This window comes from Medicago sativa, chromosome 2 (genome assembly GCF_051527215.1).
Source record: "Medicago sativa cultivar Bolivia chromosome 2, Bolivia_mono, whole genome shotgun sequence".
In the NCBI taxonomy this organism is placed as follows: domain Eukaryota; kingdom Viridiplantae; phylum Streptophyta; class Magnoliopsida; order Fabales; family Fabaceae; genus Medicago; species Medicago sativa.
This window is the reverse complement of record NC_140750.1, coordinates 14445284-14466714: the sequence shown is the minus strand read 5'-3', so window position 1 is coordinate 14466714 and position 21431 is coordinate 14445284. Positions and strand designations below refer to the sequence as shown.

Below are 21431 nucleotides of genomic sequence, written 5' to 3'. Positions count from 1 at the left end.
AATTGGTTGGAAATGAATATTGAATTGGTTGATTATGGTAAAGATTTGAAAAAGATGAATTGTTTAACAATTGATCGAAGAAATTGATCGAAAAGATTGAAATAGATTAACAACTAAATTTTAATAAATAGATCAAATCGTAAAGGAACGCCTTGGAGCTTTGTAGAACAATTGAAAGATGCTGAGGGAACAATCAACCGGGGTGTGGAATCTTGTTAGGCGTACAAGATAGTTAATTAAGACTATTATATTAAAATAAAATAGACACCAGTGATTTGGAATAACTCTATTGAGTTATTCATGGAGTCAATATACCCCTCCCATTTTTTTGACAAGATTTTTCATTAAGACTAAAATTAAATGTAGTTTTGGTATCCATAATTTGAAAAAATCATGGGCTCACCTAATTTATTATTATATCATTAAATTGGAAGATCAAAATCACGGGTTCATCAAAATTTCTAAAATGTGAGATCGAAATTGCACAATTAAAAATTGAGAGACTACAACTGTAGTTTGGTCAAAATAGCGGAACCAAAACAATATTTTAACCTTTTAGTTTTTTTTGGTAGATTAAACCTTGCATTTATAATAATGAAAATACACTAATGATTAATATGAATAATTTAGTAAAATTATTATTATTTTCTTAATGAAATGATCATATCTATTAAATAAGTATTGTATAAATTGTAATTATTTATTTAATTATGTATCGTTTGCCATGGTTGTGTTGAAAAGTATGAAATACACCATAAAATAGTAAAAAAAAAAAAAAATCCATAATGCCAACATAGTTCTATTTTTAATAAGCTTATATAGCATCTTCATATGCTTGTATAATGAAACTAAAGTTCAAGTTGAAGTTTTTTTTAAAAAAAATTAATGAATGTTAAATGTTAATTTGTTTAATCTTATACTGGTGGTGATAATAAAATCTGATATCACCTTTTTCAAACCTACTTTTTAACTCTCACATGTTAACCACCAGTCAATCTTAAATCTCCTATTAAATAAACTATATGTTAATAATTAATTGACGAAAATACAATTCAATCAGAAACCATGGCATATGAAGAAACAAGAAAAATTAAACTAAAAGAAACAAATACAACGTAAAATAAATTTGAAGAAACAAATACAATATCATCTTTCTTCCTCGACATTTCAAGGGACATAATCTAAAATCACCCACAATGTAAGCAGACAGAAGAGTTTTATTGAAGTTTGCATGATTATAACTAAAAAAATTATCCAAATTAACCATATATTAATACTTCAAGTAAAGCAAGAAATAATGCAGCATGGCAATTTACGGAGAACTAAGATTCAGTTATAGATAAAAATCTGGAAAGATATAAGCTAAGGACAATTTTAAGAAGTGATAAGCCAAAGCACTTTATCTTTGTTTTTATGAACACAAGCTTTCAAGACCTCTACCCTATAGGTACAAGCCATCACCAAACTGGAAAATAACCGAAATGGTTGGAGAAAAAAACAAATATAGAACAAAGGAACCAAATACAAAAGAGGATATGTAGTTTGACTCATGAATCCTTTGTAGGAATTCATTTTCAAAGCAGCAACTGCAGTATGCTGTAATCATCCACGATATCATTGGCATAACAAATCCTATGGTGGATGCAATGTCTATCATTGGCATAACAAATCCTAGTATATATATATAACACAAAATGCAAAATGTTACAAAAGTGATAACTTCAAAAACAGAATAATACAAAAAACAGGAGAAGACATTGTCCACTACTTCAAATTAAAATTCAAATAATAATCATAATAAGAGATAAATAAATATATACTACAACGTAACACTCAATCCCAATATTTAGGATAGTTCCAATTTCTCTTTACCATTTGCTTTTTTTACTTTATCCATTTTTGTGATTAAAGCATATCACATGCTCTCTGCAACCTCAACAACCCTTGATATGAATTTTTTGCCTATTCCTCAACCACCAAATGAACTTAACCTAATTTGTGAGTATAAAAATGGATGAGATATGAGATGAAAAAACATAGAGAGCAAGACTCTATGAGGCAAACACACACAATAGAGATTGTTTTCCACAGCCTCCCCTAACTTCCACGTTTCAACCTTGCAAGTCTAGTCTTCCAAATTTTAACTACTTCACGGGTTTTCTTCAAAGAACCAATTTTCCATGCACAACACAACAACAAAGAATACATTTAAAACTCTTGCTCCGAACACTTTATTACAATTTTTTACGACGTTTTTAGTCAACTTGCGGTTTCAAAATGAGTAGAGTTTGTAAATTCTATATTTTTTCTTTTCAGGTTTATGATATATTCTCTCCATTCTTGGTTTTTCTTCTTATAAATTTATTTATTTAAAAATTGAGTGACTAAAATTGTAGTTTGGTCAAAATAGGGGAACCAAAACAATATTATTTAAACCTTTCATTTTGTTTTGATAGATTAAACTTTGCATTTATAATAATGAAAAACCACTAATGATTAATATGGATAATTTAGCAAAATTATATTATTTTCTTTCTGAAATGATCATAACTATAAATAAATATTGCATAAACTGTAATTATTTTATTTAATTAATGTATCATTTGTCATGGTTGCTCGTGTTTGAAAGTATGAAATACACTATAAAATAGTTATTAAAAAAAAAAGGTTAAATTGCATTTTTGGTACCTTAACTATTTAATTAGTATCGCTTTGGTCCCTTAATTAAAATTTGATTTATTTTGATATCTTAACTTTCCTCTGTTACACATTTTGGTCCTTTACGTTAGTTTTAATTCAAAAACGTTTGGGTTTCTTCATCTTCTTCCCCTCTTCTTCATCTTCATATCATCTCCATCAACCTTCAACAACAATTCAACAACAACAACAATCCCAGAAAAATTTCAGAAGAAAATGAAGAAACCCTAAGGTTTTTTAATTTAAACTAACGGACATGACTAAAATGTGTAACAGATAGAAAGTTAAGATACCAAAATAAATCAAATTTCAATTAAGAGACCAAAACGATACTAATTAAATAGTTAAGAGACCAAAAATGTAATTTAACCAAAAAAAAACTATTGCCAACATAGTTCTATTTTATTATATATAGAATCCACATGTCAATGTTCTGATAAAGTTATGGGGCTAAATGAATCTATAATGGCGGACTTCGTATGCTTGCTCTAATGATACTAAAGTTCTAGATGAATATATTTTATTTTTTTTAATTCGGAAGTTTTTTTTTTTGTAATCAATGTTAATTTGTTTAGTCTTATGTTAGAGGTGAGAATAAAATATGATATCACTTTTTCCAACATACCTTTTAACTCTCACATTTGATGTTAGGAGTTTTACATCAGATAAATAAAAGTGGTTGATGCAGTACTTAAGCTATGAGGCTCTCATACTTAATGGACTAGTCTTTTGGATTAGACTCTTCTCACGAATTAAGTCCTAACATCTGAACTACCAAATTAACCTTAAATCCCCGCTTAAATAAAATTTAAGTTAATAATTAATTTTAGTAAAAAAAGGTAGATTTAAAATAAATTCATGTGATCCATTTTTTGAATATGATGTTCTATGTCAACGGCAATAATGGATGAATGCACTTAAAATTATGTACGGTGTATTCACTCAATTTTGGCCGTTGTTAGTCAGCATCATATTTAAGGGATGTAGATTACTCAAAATTCCTTTTATAATTTATTAATTTTTTTTGTCATATGTTACTCCTAGCTTTTCACTTGTTCTTGCGTTTCTTGCATGTATTCTCCTGTAAACCTCTCTTTATAATTTACTAGCGGAAAAACGTATGTTTATGTACTCCCTCCATTCCTTTTTAAGTGTCGTTTTAGAAAATTTCCACGAAAATAGCAAAGTGAATTTTTGCACGTTTTCTTCCTATTATACCCTCTATTTAATCCACCAATATATCTCTATTTTTTGGCACACACTTTATCTTTCCAATAAATTTAATATGTTATATTTTCTCGTAACAAACATTTTTTTTAAGATCGTAACAAACATTTGTTACTTACTATCTTTTTCTCCAACAAATTTTTTTTTGTTCGCACACTCTCTCTCATAACAAACAATTGTCGATTTTCTAAATATTGTGCCCATCTCTTTAATTAATTTAAGTCAATATCCATTAGTACTCTTGATGAAACTTCTTCTTCTTCATTGTCATCTTGTTTTTGTTCTTGTATCTTGTCAAACGAGTCTTCAACTACTTCTCCCTCTTCACCTTTCATCAGCAGTTCCAATGAGTCTTCCACTCTTTATTCTTTTTGAACATTCATGGAGTTTTTATTTGTTTTTCTCTCAAATTGTTCTTTTACTTTGCACTTGAAATTTCTAACAATGAGTATTCATCTTAGTTATAGAATTTTAACTCTTAATAAAATCATTATTATATGTAACAAAATTTTGTTTAAATCTGAAGATAACAAGAAACAAATTTTGTCTTGTCAAAAAAAAGAAACAAATTTTGTTTTTAAAAAAATAAACTTTGTTTAAAAAAATAAACTTTACCTTTTCAAATATATAGCATTAATTAGTTTTATTAAAAAAAGATAAGAGTAACCAAACAAAGAAAAAGATATAAATAATTAACAAAGGGTATAATTGACAAATCGTACCCTTAAAATACCAAAACGACAGTTAAATAGGAACAAAAAATTCACCCTAAAACGACACTTAAAAAGGAACGGAGGGAGTACTTATTTTTTTATTGCGTTAGTTGTTATAAATTATGAACGATATTTTTTGTGAGATTTTGATTAAAAACATAGGTATACATATTTGTGACTTTAAATTATAACAAATTTAAAAAATTAATTTTATATTTTACAATGACATCAACAATATAGTAAATATATAATATAAATTATTATCTTTTAAATGATACCAATCAAATAACACTATTATAGGAAAATTTGTTTAATGACATAATTGGAATAATGATAAAATCTGTCAAAAACCCCTTATCCCCTTTATATATAGTACTAGTGTCACTACACCATTTATCCTCTTCAACAACATTTGAAAAACGTTGCCAGAACTTCGAAAAACGTTGCCTAAAAGAATAGGGGACGTTTTTCAGGGGTCCCCTATACGAGCGTTGCCTATTGTTTTAGGGGACGATTTTCTTGCTCTATGGGCACACTTTTTACAATCGTCGCCTAAACTACAGGGAATAGGGGACGTTTAACTAGTTCATCTAAGGCGACGTTTATTAGTTGTTGCCTCAGTGATAATATGAGCAAGCTATTTAAGCGTACCCATAGCTTATAGGCAACACTTTAAAACCATAGCAAAATGCAATTAATTTTTAAATTAGAAACTGCAGTAGCTTCCCAACCAGCATTTTTCACAATTTAGAACATCAACAAAACAATGAAGGAAGCATAACTCATATTGTGAAAATACCAACAATATTTTTTGATTAAACCTCTATAAAGTCAACCCACAAAAGGAGTGAGATGATTGTATCAAAATAACCATTATAATATTACATAATCAATCATTACAATAATATTGAACCCAGTCAATTACCATGACTAGTTTTTCTCTTAAAACTCAACTTTCTATTATAATAAATTCTCGATCGACAACGGAAGTAGTATTAAACTAAAGCACGCTGAAAAGAGGGACAATTGCTCACATGATTACACTTTTGGGTATTTCGAGATAGGCTAAGAATGGTATGATGCACACTAAACTTGAAAAGGTGTATATGATGAAAAGTCGGTGTTATAACAACTCTTGATTCTGGACTAGTATGGTAGTGATGTAGTTGCAGATGTATGCTAACCATGTCTGCAATAAATAACAATGATTTTCAATGGCGTTAGTGTTACTATATTAACAAGATTATTCCATACATCTATTCCATCAAGGTGAAGCAACAAGTCGAAGTCAACCTTTTTAAATCAACAAACATTCCACGAAGTTGACCATCAATTCCATCAACTACACTTAGATGCAATGTAATTAATAATGGGCCATTTTCACATGTCTTAAACTAACATACAAATCATACTAAAAGATAAAAGTTCAATTCCTAAATGAAAACTAAACTAAGGTCAGAAACCTTCATCCATAGTTCAATCTCAAAAGGTTATAATTATTTATTGACTTCATTTAAAGATGTAATTTAAATAGCACAAGTCGGATAATACTAAAGAAAGAGGTTATAAATAAAATTTTTACTTCAAACTTAAGTTAGACATTCCAACAAGGTTGTTTGAAGCAAGTTTCTATTAAGGGAATAAAAGTGATCAAAGCAGAGAATAGGTCTAGAGCTGAAACCCTCGACTGGAACGTCCTTAGACTCATCGATAAATGGACTAACATGCCACATTAACATTAGCAAAAATGCAAAAGAAATATAAAAAATTACATCACTACTTATCAAACAAGAGCAAATACATGGGAAGAATAGTAACCAAGGATCCAATTCCAACTAAATAAAACCAAAGATATAATATTGTTAGCACTACCTATCATTCTTGGAAGGACCAAAGATATAATATTGCTAGCACCATCTATCATTCTTGGAAGGACCACTGTTTAAGTTTGTCACACACCTACGACACATGAAAAATGTTTATGATTCAAATATTGGAGACAAATGGTAAAGAGAGAACAAGTGTAAAACAACAACAATAGATATATAATATTATACCACAACTTCAGAAAATCCCTTAATATTATATGTACTGTCATTTTTAAAACTTAGTAGTTTTGAGATTAATGACAATTCATCCATCTTTTACTTATGTATCACTTCATCTAATCTTCGGCGTATATTTTTTATTTAATTTAATGGTGACTTACCATAATCCTTAGCGAGTACGTCCCAATCAAAAAAACTTCCTCCCCTTTCACACGTGTTTCACCTTACCGCTAGATTGCTGCAAATTATTTGAAAAAAGTTAACTTTGATAGTATATAATGTATTTTTTCTGCATTATATGAAGAAAAAAATATTATGGGCCCCAAAAATTGTGAAGCCCAGTGGTCTAGCCCTGCCTCGACGGGCTATTGCCCGGCCTTGCAGCTCATACACACAACCTGCTATACAAAATTTTTGGCAAAGGCAAAAGGTTATTATATTAATTAAATTTGTAGGACACACAATATCAAATCTATCATTACTAACATACGAATTTGCATTCTTTATCATTCATAATTCAAAAAATTCATATTGTAAAAATATCAACATAAATTCAGTGCAGTGTTAGACTGTAGTTATTTTCAAATTGTGCATTGACAGAGTGAAGAGGCTCCAATGGATGGTCTCATGGAACTTGTACAACAAATAGTTTCTTTTCATAGTTCCTAAAATCCATCTCACTTCTCTGCACATTCCCATTTGTGTTTGTTCAAAAATTTACGGACTCTATGTTTTCTGACTTGTTCAACTTTTTTATTCTTATGTTCTCCACATTTACAGAATAGTGCCTTTAGGCCGTGTCATTGTAAGTTCTAAAACATACATATTTAAAATTGATTAAGTTTATTATGATTCATGAAAAGAGCTAAACTCACTACATCATACGACCCCACGACTCCCACACAAAAAAAAAACTACAAGTTCTAAACCATCTTAAGGAGAGTCTGCTACTGTCACAAAAAAGGGCAGCCACCATATAACAACTCCACCAGAACTAAAAACTAAAACATGGTTTTACAAGACTGATAGAAAATTGCTGCGGAATAATTAGCAACTCAGCAGAACCATGAGATAGTCACAATAAAATAAAATCAAAAGCTCCTAAAAAACCCGAAACAACTGGTAATTAAACTCACACTACAACACATGATTGTCCTACTGCAAATGACCACTGACAAAACCAAACAACACAGCGATCAACATTAAAAGAAACTTAAAAAAAGAACCGCACCAAAAAGTATCAAAAAGTACCCACCCCTAAACATGTATAACGCGAAATATACCTCTTATTGGCGGTGTAAAATTGCATATAAAATCTTTGCACATTTAAAAATAATTGGCAAAATTCTGCAATCAAATGCTATGAAACATGGACTCCGACACGGACACCTGACACGACATCGACACGTCGAGACCTCTACATATATGTTAATTTATTTATATACGGTCTTAAATGAAAATCAAAATGCATACATAAGCATCTAACTTGAGCAATTTATTTAATTAGAAAAAGTTCTAAGACAAGGTATCATAGTATTTGACCTTTATTTATTCATCTACCATCGTATTTCGTATTTGGTCCATGTCATAGAGATTCGACAAAGTTTTACGTTGGCTGTCGAGGCCTAACACAACCCTCTCCATTTTACCCGGGCTTGGGACCGGCCTTGGCAGGATTATTTATTCATCTACCATCAAAACAGCTAAAAATGTTATAGTCAACTTTAATGTCTATAACCCCCTAGTTGATCAACATTTCTTAAAACATATATAACTCTTGTATCTACGATATGTGGAAGCAAGAGAGAGAGAGAGAGAGAGAGAGAGAGAGAGAGAGAGAGAGAGAGAGAGAGAGAGAGAGAGAGAGAGAGAGAGAAAATGTTTCAGATAATTGTCTGAGTAGGTGTCGGACAATGGTCCTAGGAGTGTCGAAGTAAAGAAAAAAAACATTTTTTTAGGACGAGGTGTGATATATTAACAACCAAAAATGATTGTAGTATGCACACCGTACATGTTTTATGAAAATTTAAGTCTGACACGTAAATCGAGATATACACAAATATTATTAAAAAAAATAAAAGGTAGATGAAAATGTATAATATACGGTTGTCCCACAACTTTGGGTTGTACAAATAACATTAGCCTTTTAGGACACCGGTCTTGGTTGTCCGACACGTGTCATACGAGTGTCATAGAAGTGTCAGATACCGACGCGTGCCAGACACCACAACATGCCTAGTCTTGGAGGTGTCCGTGCTTCATAGATGAATTATAATTAGTGATTGTATTTCATCTAACATTAACCCAAACTCATGGCATGAAAGGAATGATAAATCAAATTAGTGAATATATTATATAACACAACTATTGCACCAAAAACGATAGACATCAACAAATCTCATTCATAGTTCTTTGGAATTATAGCATAATTTTTGCATTTTCAAATTCAAATAATGTATTGAATGTTTTACTGGTGCTTTAGCTCTCAATTTCATTAAGTACCAAATACAAGGCCCAATTCAACACACGACCACAAACATTTGCGTAATTAGGAGAAGTCCCAAAGTCTCTTCAAAATCCAAAGCAAGAAAATAAATAATTTGCAATCGATACAAACATAGCAACACAACCTTAGGCAATCAAACCCAATAAATAAATGAAGATAAATGATTGATAGAGAAAATAGATTACCCTTCTTCACATTCTTCACAATCTATTAGACTGAACCCATAGAGTTCTCGATAATCCTGATGGCATACTCTTCTTCATCAAATCCTACAGAATCCTAAAAGAATACCCAAAAAAAAAAAAAAAGGTTAACCCCAAAATCAACAAGAACAAGAAAACAAAAACAACAATTATGAAGATTATAGTTTAAGTGTTAGTCACTTTACTTGTAGAGAAAATTGTAGTTCAGAGAAGAACCCATTTCGATTGGAAGTTGAAATTCCAGATTAGGGATCGTCATGATCTCATTTTTCTACGATTGGAAGCTGAATCACGAGATTAGGGTTCGTTGTGTTCTCATTTCTACTTGGATTTGAAGATGAATGTCAAATTAGGGATTTGGGTTCAACGTGAATGGAAGAAGGGAACAAGAGGATAACGACTCGAGATTGAATCAGCGAAACTGAGGATGTGACTCACAAAGAAGATGAATTTGTGGTGGATTTTTTATTTTTGGTGGTGATTGAAGAGAGAACATTTGTAGATCTGGACATCAGAGGACAGAGAAGACGCAAGTGGAACACAAATCATAATAATCAAAACTGACAAAGATGTAAGAAAGAGAAGGGCAAATTAGCGTTTACAAAATAATGTAAGGGTAATTACGTAACTTTCACCAAAAGACAATGCAGCAGCTTAAAATTGTCGCCAGATGTGTCTGAGGGGACATTTATTAGATATTGCCGAAAAATTATCATATGGATGCTTCAAAACTGTCCCCAAAATGATTTTAAGGGTCGATTATATGCTGTTGTGAAAATATTGTTGGTGACGAGTATAAATTGTCGCCTAATATTGCTTTTAAGCAACAATTTAGGCAGGTTGCTCAAAAAAGTGTTGCTAGAGACCATAAATGGTGTAGTGTGTTTTGTCTGCCCTTTTTGTTGTGTTAATGTGTATCAATTACGAAAGAAAATGGATCCCCTTCTGCTTTTTTCTCTCATGCGGTCACTCCTGCACAATTCTCGTCCCTTTGATTAATCCAATAGATGAGTAATAAAACGTAAAAAATAATAGCAAAGCAAATTAAGAGTGAGAATCATGTGCAATTTTGTTTTCTTCTTCACCAATGTGCTACTGTTGCTTAGAACCTATCTGCTATCAACTCTTCTTTTTCATCTCTAACAATTCTCATATTTATGTTCTTTCTCTAAGCAGCTACAACAATTATGTCATAATAAATAAAAGGATTATATAGCATTTTATGGTTTGTTCTCTTTACAGTTTCAAATGTTCACATCCAATTAAGAACACGCCAATTCATACTGCAACTCTTTTACACCCTGCACGAAAAACCATTTAAAGTTGCAATGTTTGGCAGATTAGTTCAGTTGGTAGGGACAATGTATATTATATGCAGGGGTCGGAGTTTAAACCCTGGACACTCCACTTCTCCACATTTAAAATGTGTGAGCTCCAACCACTAGACTACTTGACCCAAAAAAGAAAGTAGTAATATTTGGCAGATCTGAAATATACAACATATATAATCTAATTTAGTATATAATTTGTCATTTCATCATTCCTTTCCCTAAAAAAATCATTCCTTATAATTCTTTTAAGAAAATACTACTTTCAAAAAACATCAAAATGGAGGTAAAAAACGTAAATTATTTTCGTACAATGATATGGCCTGATGGTAAATTATTCGAAGACAATCATCTGTCGCCCGCCGTGTGTGGTGAAGTGCAGATGAAATCAAAAGGTCTTGTACTCTTGTGAGAGAAAGTGATGTGAATGGACCTTCTTTGACTGTCCTGATATAGTTTGCATTTTCTTATTAACTCTTTCAACCAATGGATTGATCCAACCGCTGAGAATAGAGCAGGAGGGATGGCAGGCGAGAACAAGGCAGGAGAGGATCCATATTCATTACGAACCATAGTTTTTATGAAATTTTGTTTTTTTTTTGCGTGAAAAAAAAGTATTTTTGATTAAAATTATAGGTGTAGATTTTCACTGTTATTTTGTAATACTTATCTTTTTCAATGACACTAATATTGTTATAGACAAATCTATTTAAGGGTATAATTGAAAGTGAAAAAACAATCATAAATCCACATCTTCCCTCTATATATAATATCAATATATATTTCATACTTTGATTTACATTATTGATATCTTTTGCTTATGAGATTCTTATTATTTACTTCCAAACTAGTCGAGATACCCGTGCTACAGCACGGGTAGCGCGGCTTCGCCGCGCGTCGTGGCGCGGGTGTGATGGGAATAGTGAATTTTTAGTATATTAATATAGGTCCCGTGTTTTAATTGTATATGCTCCAATGAGTTTTTAGCGATCCAATTCTAGAAAGAAAAAAATAACTTTTGAAAATTGAAGCGTGATTGATCATAGTAAGTATATTATAATATTGTTCTAATTTTAGTATTGGCGTAATTAAAAATAGTCACGGATTTTATTTACTAATATGTTTCAGCGTGAAAAATACTAATATGGGTCCCGTGAAAAATACTACTCGTAATATGTTTCAGTGTTCTAATAGAATACATTTCACATAAAATTTCATAAATAAACATATACTAACATACTCCCTCCATTTTTAAATATAAGCAAAATTGACTTTTTAGGTTCATTTATTTAATGATGTACGTGGTCCAGACCACATACATCATTAAATGAATGAACCTAAAAAATCAGTTTTGCTTATATTTAAAAATGGAGGGAGTATTCCCGTAAAAACACATATGCTGAGATATATTTTTGTTAATATATAGTTCATACACTCGAATATATTTTATCAATATATAGTTCCCATTATAAATAAACATATACCGACATATTCCCGTAAAATAAACATATACACTGATATACTTTGATTAGTATAGAGTGCATACACTCACATATATTTTATAAATAAACACATATTGACATAATCCCGTAAAATAATGTATGCTTGCATGACATTTATTTAATGTTTGATGTATAATAGAAAACAAACATGAGATAATAATTGATGTTTATAATTGAAAATTATTATAAACATATGCTCACATATTCCCGTAAAAAAAGTACTCATTTACATTTTATTAATATATAGTTCATAGACTCATATATATTTTATTAATATATAGTTCTCATTTTTAAAAACAATGTATTTTTATGTTGATGATATTTAAAAACAATAATTTTAACCAATTCCCCTAAAAAAAATTAATTTTAACCAATTATTCTCATGGGGTTCAACCCCGGCTACTACAAAAAAAAGGGTAAAAAAAAATACTCATATACATTTTTATGAATATATAGTTCACACACTCACATATATTTTATTAATATATAGTTCTCATTTTTAAAAAACAATTTAATTTTATGTTGACGATATTTAAAAACAGTAATTTTAGCCAATTCCCCTAAAAAAAAAAACCAATTATCCTCATTGTCCCGTAAAAATATCTATTCTCACATGTATTTTCATTAATATAGTTCATATATTCACATATATTTTATTAGTTCACGTTAAGTTTCATAAATAAACATAGACTGGCATATTCCCATAAAAAAATTACTCATATACATTATTATTAATATATAGTTCACACTCACATATATGTTATTAATATATAGTTCTCCTTTTTAAAAACAATGTATTTTTATGTTGATGATATTTAAAAACAATAATTTTAACCAAATGCCTTAAAAAAACAAATTATTCTCATGGGTCCAGTAAAAATACCTACATGTATTTTCATTAATGTAGTTCATATACTCACATATATTTTATTAGTTCACGTTAAGTTTCATAAATAAATATATATTGGATAAATATTCCAGTAAAAATACATACTGTCACATAATTTTATATATATATATATATATATATATATATATATATATATATATATATATACACACACTCCATCGAGAATAAAATATAAGCAAAGTGAAATATAACCACATATATTGACTTTTCAACTATTACATTTGCTTATATTTTATTTCAGATGGAGTAGTCTCTACACTCACATATCACAAACACAGACACTTTGTGAGTGATCACGTACACAAATGCATACAACACAACAACAAACACAGTGACATTGAGTGATTATAATATCACACAGATTATGTCACATATTTTTTGTATTTAGACAGTTTTACTAACACTTTGAGTGGTCACTTTCAAAGTTCAAAAAATCAAATCTAAAATACAAATCATCAGTATTTGATTAGACATAGCTCACCAGTCAACGAACGATTCTCCAGTGCTTTCTTTTTTGCGTGTTGTGTTCATGTTTCCCACATTTCTTAATGAGATAATAGATTATAATCAGTGTTTAGCAGACTGGAAAATGAAAAGAAATGAACTGAAATTTGATGCAGACTAATATCAAAACTTGACTGAAAATTGTGGCCAGAACAGAATAATAAATACATAACAAATATTAACATTAACAAAACTAATATAAAAGACATTGTTCAAGCACAAAATTGAGCAGACATTGTTCTTCATAAAACATATTGAAATATAAATAAGTTCGTCACACAACATACAACGTTCAAGTATAAAAGTAAGCAGACATTGTTACTCATATATGCATGTCCATTCTATAAATATATTAAGATGATTAAGAAATTTACATGACAGAGTAGATAAAGTCATAAACATGTTGCATTTTGATTAAATAGCTTGAGGAGGATCTCACCAAAACTACAAATAGGACGCTGCAGCTGCAAATGGATTGCCGGAGTAGCAAAAGGCCGCCAATACTTAAATATCACAAATCACATCAATTTGAAGAGAAATATCAGTAAAGTCATAAACATGTTGTGATTTGAATAAATAGCACAAGGTGGAGCTCACCGAAACCGTAAATGGGACGCTGTAACTGCAAATGGGTTGTCGGAGTTCCAAAAGGGTCATCAATGCTAAAATATCACAAATCACATATCAATTTCAAGAGAAATATCAGTAATTAGTTTCATTTTCAACTCATCAATTCATTAAACATGAAATGAGAGAAAAAAAATGGTTCCAGGGTATTATATTCAAAATAGAGAAGCATCGATCTAAGTGACAGAGAAAATATTATCATTACAAAAAATTGAGAGTATAACAATCAAAACTTAAAATTGAAAGTAAGTTATTAGTTTAAAATAATTATTAATGTTCCAACTTTCACAAAATCATTTTGTTGGCAACTTATTTTCAAAAAATTGTCTTGTCTCAAATATGCAATAACTAATATCCGTCAAACATGAAAAATCAAACACAAACCGCAAAAGCATAAAAAATCAATTTCAAAAATATGTAATAAACACTAATTTTTAGAAATTTAATATCCTTTTCTAGGTATCATTTTAAGATGAAAAATCAACTTCTCTTTGGTCTTACTTCCTAAAATCTAATCCCAAAAACATCTTAGTGTGATGGCTTATTGTAATCCTATTTGTTTTAGTTAAGAATAAAATCAAACACCTAGCATGCATTATTTATTACAACAAAAAATAAAAATAAAAACTTGTTGATAAACACACAAAGCAAAATCATCCAAAAAAATCACTAAATTTCATATCATTCAAGCATAAAAAAGTAGCAATCCAGTAAATAACAACTTGCTTAGTTGTAGCCAAATAACAATTTCTCTTCAACCTTTCTCATCTTAACCTTAACATGGACTCACAACTGTCCAACACCTCCAATGAAAGCTTTTCTCTATCAAAATCAAACAAAATAACTAATTTTCACACAAAAAATCCGTCTTTAACGGAGATTAAGAGAAACCCAAATATTACAATGAAAAATATCACACACAACAACAACAATTACAATAACATCAACATAACATATTTGAATCATGAAGTTGCGGTTTTTGTAGCTACTCAAATGTATGTCACATTTTTTTATAGAAAATCTCTAATCTTGTGACTCAATTGCCATTTCTAAAAGTAAAAAAAACATAAGAAACAAATTGTTTGAGATAGAGATGAAGAAGATGGGAAAAAGAAAGAAAAAAAAAAGAGGTCGTGAGAGGAAAAATTATAGATGAAAGAGTATGAATAGGAAAAGAGAGGGAAAGTAGGAAAAAAGAGAGAAATAGGGGAGTGAGAGAGAGAGAATCCGTGAGTGAAAAAGAGAGAATGAAAAAAATTTAGATTTGAATTTTGAAAGTGTAGAAATTGCCTCCAAAATAAATTTTTTTTTATCAAAGTGTAACAAATCAACACCATTGGATCTTTGGATCTTAAAAAATCTGAAAAGTATAAATATAATATAATATTTGAAGTTGTTAAGAAATTGCCATGTCACAACTATCTTACAAAATTATCAAAATAGCCTTGAGTTGTGAGTAGAGGAAAAAAGTTGGAGTAGGGGTAGTTAAATAATTTTGATAGTATCTTGCTTTCTTATATTGTAAGTAGAAGCCTCCCACTCAAGTTGTTGGTGTGTTTGTTTCTTGTGAATTTGCAATTTTAAATGGCTTAAGTGATTGCCGGATGAGTCCACTACAATAAATTTTCTTTTCAACAACCGTTGAAGAGTGTAGCCTAAATCTTAAAAATTGTTGCCTAAAGGTATACAAAACAATTTTCTTCTGTCTTTTAAGCGAGTGTTACCTATTTTCTAAGACAACACTGTTTATGTGTTGTCATACGCATGAATAGTCTATAAATGTCATTTTTTTTAAAACAGTCTCTAAATGTTGTTAAACGTTAAACAAAGGGAGCAATTTTCAAATGCAAGTTCAACATGTAGGTAACATTTTTCATCTTTCAACTATGTGAGTAGAAGACGCCTTAAAAATGTTGTTTATAGTCTTAAGCAACAATTTTCAAATTTTAAACTACATTGTTCATTTATTACTACTCCATTAATTCCAGTCAATTCAAAGTACATTAATTTTGTGGACTAACAGTTAACTATCACTTTGATCTATAGCAACTAATTTCAGAACATAGTAATTTTGTCAAAAAAAAAAAAAAAGAACATAGTAATAACAACAAAGTATATCACTAATGTTTTAGAAGGAAATATCACTGTTAAAAAAAACTAGAACTTTTACATGTGCTGCCGCCCGGGTCATAAACAATGGAGAAGCTAATATGCTGCAATATGACGCCCGTTTGTTTTGGATTTTTATGAAAAAAATCTATTTTTTAACTAAAAAATAACTATTTTTAATTTTGTAATGTGTGTTTTTGATTTTTAAAAAATTCTTCTTGCAAAAAAAGTCATATCAGTGTTAAAAAAATGGGAGATAATATCTTTGTCGTAAGTTATTTCATCCAGTGTTATATCCATCAGATGTGTTCTATTTCAAATGCACCAAAATAAAATTCAATCAGAAACCATTGCATATAATGAAACAAGACAATTAAACTAAAACGAACAAACACAAAGTCAACTCTTTTATTTTAGGAGTAATATAATGACTCATAACTAATCATTAAACAAGAATATAAATAATACTAATTAAGAAATATTTCAACACCCCCCTCAAGTTGGTGCATATATGTCAATCATGCCCAATTTTCTGATCAAGTATTCAAATGTTGTTCTTCCAAAGTTTTTGGTCAATATATCAGCGGTCAGTTGATTGGAAGGGACAAACGGCAAGCAGAGAGTACCAGAGTCTATCTTTTCTTTGATGAAATGACGATCGATCTCGATATGTTTTGTACGATCATGTTGAACAGAATTATGAGCTATGCTTAAGCTGCCTTGTTGTCACAGTACAATTTCAACGGGAGTTCTACCTCTATCTTCAGTTCCTTCAAGACTCTGAGAATCCACATAACTTCACAAATTCCTTGAGCCATTGCTCTAAACTCAGCTTCAGCACAACTTCTTGCAACTACTCCTTGTTTTTTGCTTCTCCAAGTCACTAGGTTCCCCCACACATATGTGTAATAACCTCTAGTTGATTTTCTATCTATAATGGACCCTATTCAATCTGCATTAAAGAAAAAACCTTTTTCAGAAGTTGCTTTTAGTATCTCAAGATTTTGTGCACAACTTCAAAGTGTTATTCATATGGTGCATGCATGAATTGACTCACAACACTAACAGAGAAAGCAATGTCGGAACGAGTATGAGCCAAATATATTAGTTTTCCAACCAACCTCTGATATCTTCCAGTGTCAATTGGCGTGTCCCCTTTCTCCCAAAGTTTGGCACTTTGGTCCATCAGAGTGTCAGCAGACTTACAACCACTCATACATGTCTCTTGTAGGAGATCAAAAGCATATTTTCTCTGAGAAACAACAATTCCTTTCTTTGACCTTGCTACATCCATGCCAAGGAAATACTTGAGGGGACCCTGTCATACCCCATTTTTTGACCATTTTTTCGCGTTTTTACTAGTCTTTTGAAGCTGATAGGTTCCGTCGTTTCAGACGAAATTTCGGCAGAGATGTATTTTAAAATACATCATTTTGGTTTCCGAAAGGGACAGTTTTAAGCGTTTTTATTTTATTATTACTTATTCTTATTTTTATTTGTTTTGATTTTGTTTCATTATTTTTATTTCCTTTTTTTTACTCATTTTATTTTAATTTTCGTTTTTATTTATTTATTTTTGTTATGTGTTATATTTATCTTATTATTATTGTTATTTTAATAGTATAACTTTTTGTCCAAGTTTTAGTGCTTTGCTGTCCAGGTAGCATTGGATTCCCTTTGAGGATATTTTGGTCTAATCCATTTCTCAGTCTAAACCTAATTGGTCACTATAAATAGTCTGCCAATCATTGGAGAGAAGGAGGCTGCACAGAATTTGAGAGGCACTCATTCCCACACAAACAGATCCAGAAAACGGCAGTAACAAAATGAAGATCAAACTCTCTTTTTCTCAAGAACAATTTTCCAGAAATGAAATTCACATGAACACTCAACACCAATTTCCAAAATCATGAAACACTAATACCAAGCCTCATTTTCGATTCCTTTTCTCACAATCACAAAGAAAATTATCTAATTACCCAACAACAATTACTATTTTCGGTTTTTCTTCCATAAACCCAAACAACACCGCCATTTTCATATTCCACCACAAATACCAAATCAAACTCAATCCAACACGTTTTCAATGTCAACCAAATCGGAACAATACAAATTATTCTCAAGCACAAGTCTCAAGCATATTGAACTCGGATGAGAAAATGAAACTAAGGCTATGAAAAGGAAACAGAGCTGAAGCTGAACCGAGGTAAATTCGAGTCTGAAACAGTAGATCCGTTCACGTTTGGTAATTTTTCTTTCGAAACTTCATTTTCAGATCTAGGTTTATTGGTTGTTTGTTTGTGAAAACTAATTGGATTTTTGAATAGAGGAAGAAAAAGGATTTTGGAAAATGTAATTTGTTTTTAAAAACGGCAAAGTTTTGAATTCTGACGCGGTGGTACCACCACCGGCCACTGCGTCGGAGTATTAAGTCTCGCCGGAGAAGAAGATATAAGGTGGCGCTGGTTTGAATGTTCTAGAGAGAGAAGTGAGCAAAGCATTTTTAGCGAGAAGTTTTTTTGTCAAAATGAAGAACACGTTAACAACATTGCACTTATACCTCTTTCCTTTCCTTTTTATCCAGTGTATAATCTCTTTCACTCTTACCGTGCTCCGTCGTCCCTTTATTCCTTGACTTTAATCTTGTGGCTGTGATGAGATCCCATGATGTCAGATCTGGACCTTCCGATTTATCAGACGGGCCAGATCCATATGGTCTGAGCCCAAACTGTTTTCCTTCAGCCCAATTTTCTTTCAATTTTCACTACTGTTTTACTATTTTCACCACTGTTTTTACTTATTGCACTTCTTTTCATTCAAAACTTTTTTCTCTAAGTTTACAAAATATTTTGCTTTGTATTAATTGTTTATTTACTGTTTTTTATTATTTTATAGTATATTTTCATTGTCGCATTATTATTCTTCGTCATCTCATGCATATTTTAATTCTTGCAATTTATTCTATTGTCACTTGATTTTTAGTGTGTATTTAGGAAATTATGTAATTTAATTCATGCCCTTTATTTTTCTTGTCATTTACTTTCTTTTAAAGCTTCAGCATGTGTTTAGGAACTATGTAAATATCCATAAATGAGAAGTAGCACCGACACTCACACATTTATTTTTACCGCTTTATGTCATAACCGCAATCGAGGACCAAAATGAATTAGTGACAATTAGGCTAACTATTGGACTTTAAAACTTTCTTAAAATCAAACCACTAGTAATTTTATGTTCATTAACTTGAGAATTTTCTTGGGATCCAACGTCCTTTGTAAATTTCTCGCTTTTTTCATTACGTTACGTCGTTGCGTTTAGTTTCTTTAGTTTACCGTTAACTTAGAAAAATCTTTTCCCAGAAAAATTAAATATGCAAAACTTCAAAAATATTTTCTTAAGAAACCTTGGATTTTAACCCAAGTGATTCCTTTCTTCCTTTTATTTCTTAATCAAATTTTCAACCAATTTAATCTATATTTAGACCTGCTTTCTTGTAATTAAAATCAATCAACTTCACTTCTTTTATTCTTCTATACATTGAAGTCTCTTATCCCTTCTAAAAACCTTTTTCTAAAACCTTAAAATCAACCCAACCCACCAAATAAATTTTTAAGAGAGAACTACAATGGTTTTGATTCCACTTGTGGATATGTAGGCAAAGGATCCAATCCTTCCAAATCAAATAAAAAAATACCAAAAACATTCTTCTTCTCCCTCCATTCTTTCACTTAGACTTTTAGGCATTAATTTTCAAAATAAGTAAATAATTTAGCACAAGATAAATTAGGCAAGAGGTTCCTACGGAATACCGTAGTCGTGTAGGGTGCTTAAAAATCTTCCCTATGCGAAACCAACCCCCTAGATCCTTTATCTCTCAAGGGTTTTTACTCACTTTTTCCCTTAGGCATTGATTTGAAATCTTTGAACTCTCTAATTTTAATCTTAGATTCCAACTCTGTAATTTGAAGATTCTTTCGAAATAAACCCTGTAATTTGAAGATTCTTTCGTTTTAGACCCTGAGGCCATTAGACTATGCAAACATGATGACGTGGCACGCCGAGTCAGCATTTTTGGATGATGTGTTGCGCTGACTGTATAATTAATTTTGTTTTAATTTTCATTTACATTAATTTAAAAATAAAAAAACTGAAAATTAATTTTAAAAATAGAAAAAAATTCAGATTATTTTTTTCAAAATTGAAAAAATCAGAAAAAAAATCAGATTCTTTTTGAAATTTAAAAAATTCGAAAAATCAGAAACAAATTCAGATTTATTTTTAAAAAAATTATTAAATTAAGATTTTGAATATTAAAATAAAATCGATTTTTTTCAGATTATATAATTTTCATATTTTATAAAATAAAATAAAAATCCAGAATTTTTTTTAAAAAACTTTTTTATTTCGAAAAAAAATCTGAAAAATCTGAACATTTTTTTAATTTCAAATTTATTTTTCTAAATTTTGTTTTTTTACGATTTTTTTATTTTCAAAAATTAATTTTCAGATTTTTGATGTTATTTTTTATTTTAATAAATAGGCAAAATGCCACGTGTGCCCTTAAAAAAATAAAAAAAACAAAATTAATTATACATTCAGTGTGCGACATAATCAGATATGCACAGTCAGCGCGTCACTCAGCAAGCCACATCAGCATTTTGTCCAGTCAGATGGCCTCAGGGTCTAAAACGAAAGAATCTTAAATTACGGGGTTGGAATCTAATTTTTTTTTACAGGGGGTAAACCAGAACTCGCCCAAATTACAGGGGGATAAAGACATATTAACACTTAAAAAATTCAGTACCAATGTCAGTTCTAAACACTTGAGTGTTAAACTGTGTCTGCACCAATTTACAAAAGTTTTTAATTATTTGACCTACCTCATATTTTTCTTTCAACAAAAATACTCAACAAAGTCTAGTATGATCATCTGCAAAAGTGATAAACCATTTTTTGTTGGATAAAGTACTTGTCCGATTAGGCCCCCAAACATCACTATGAATCATTGAAAAAGGTTTTGAAGGTTTATAAGATTGAATTGGAAAAAAAACTTCGAT

The 21431-nt window shown here is 30.3% G+C and overlaps 1 long non-coding RNA gene across 3 annotated transcripts; it reads right to left on the bottom strand.

Annotated features, from left to right (window-relative positions):
* Positions 1-5424: 5424 nt before the first annotated feature.
* On the bottom strand, positions 5425-9958 carry LOC146944818 (uncharacterized). Of its 3 annotated transcripts, none has more exons than XR_015026098.1 (5): positions 9580-9958; positions 9377-9470; positions 6847-7086; positions 6510-6596; positions 5425-5826 (listed from the first exon to the last, which is right to left on the bottom strand). It is a non-coding gene; the product is annotated as an uncharacterized LOC146944818 (long non-coding RNA). The 3 variants fall into 3 exon arrangements; XR_015026097.1 differs by having other exon boundaries at positions 6847-7083; XR_015026099.1 differs by having other exon boundaries at positions 6847-6923.
* Positions 9959-21431: the final 11473 nt, after the last annotated feature.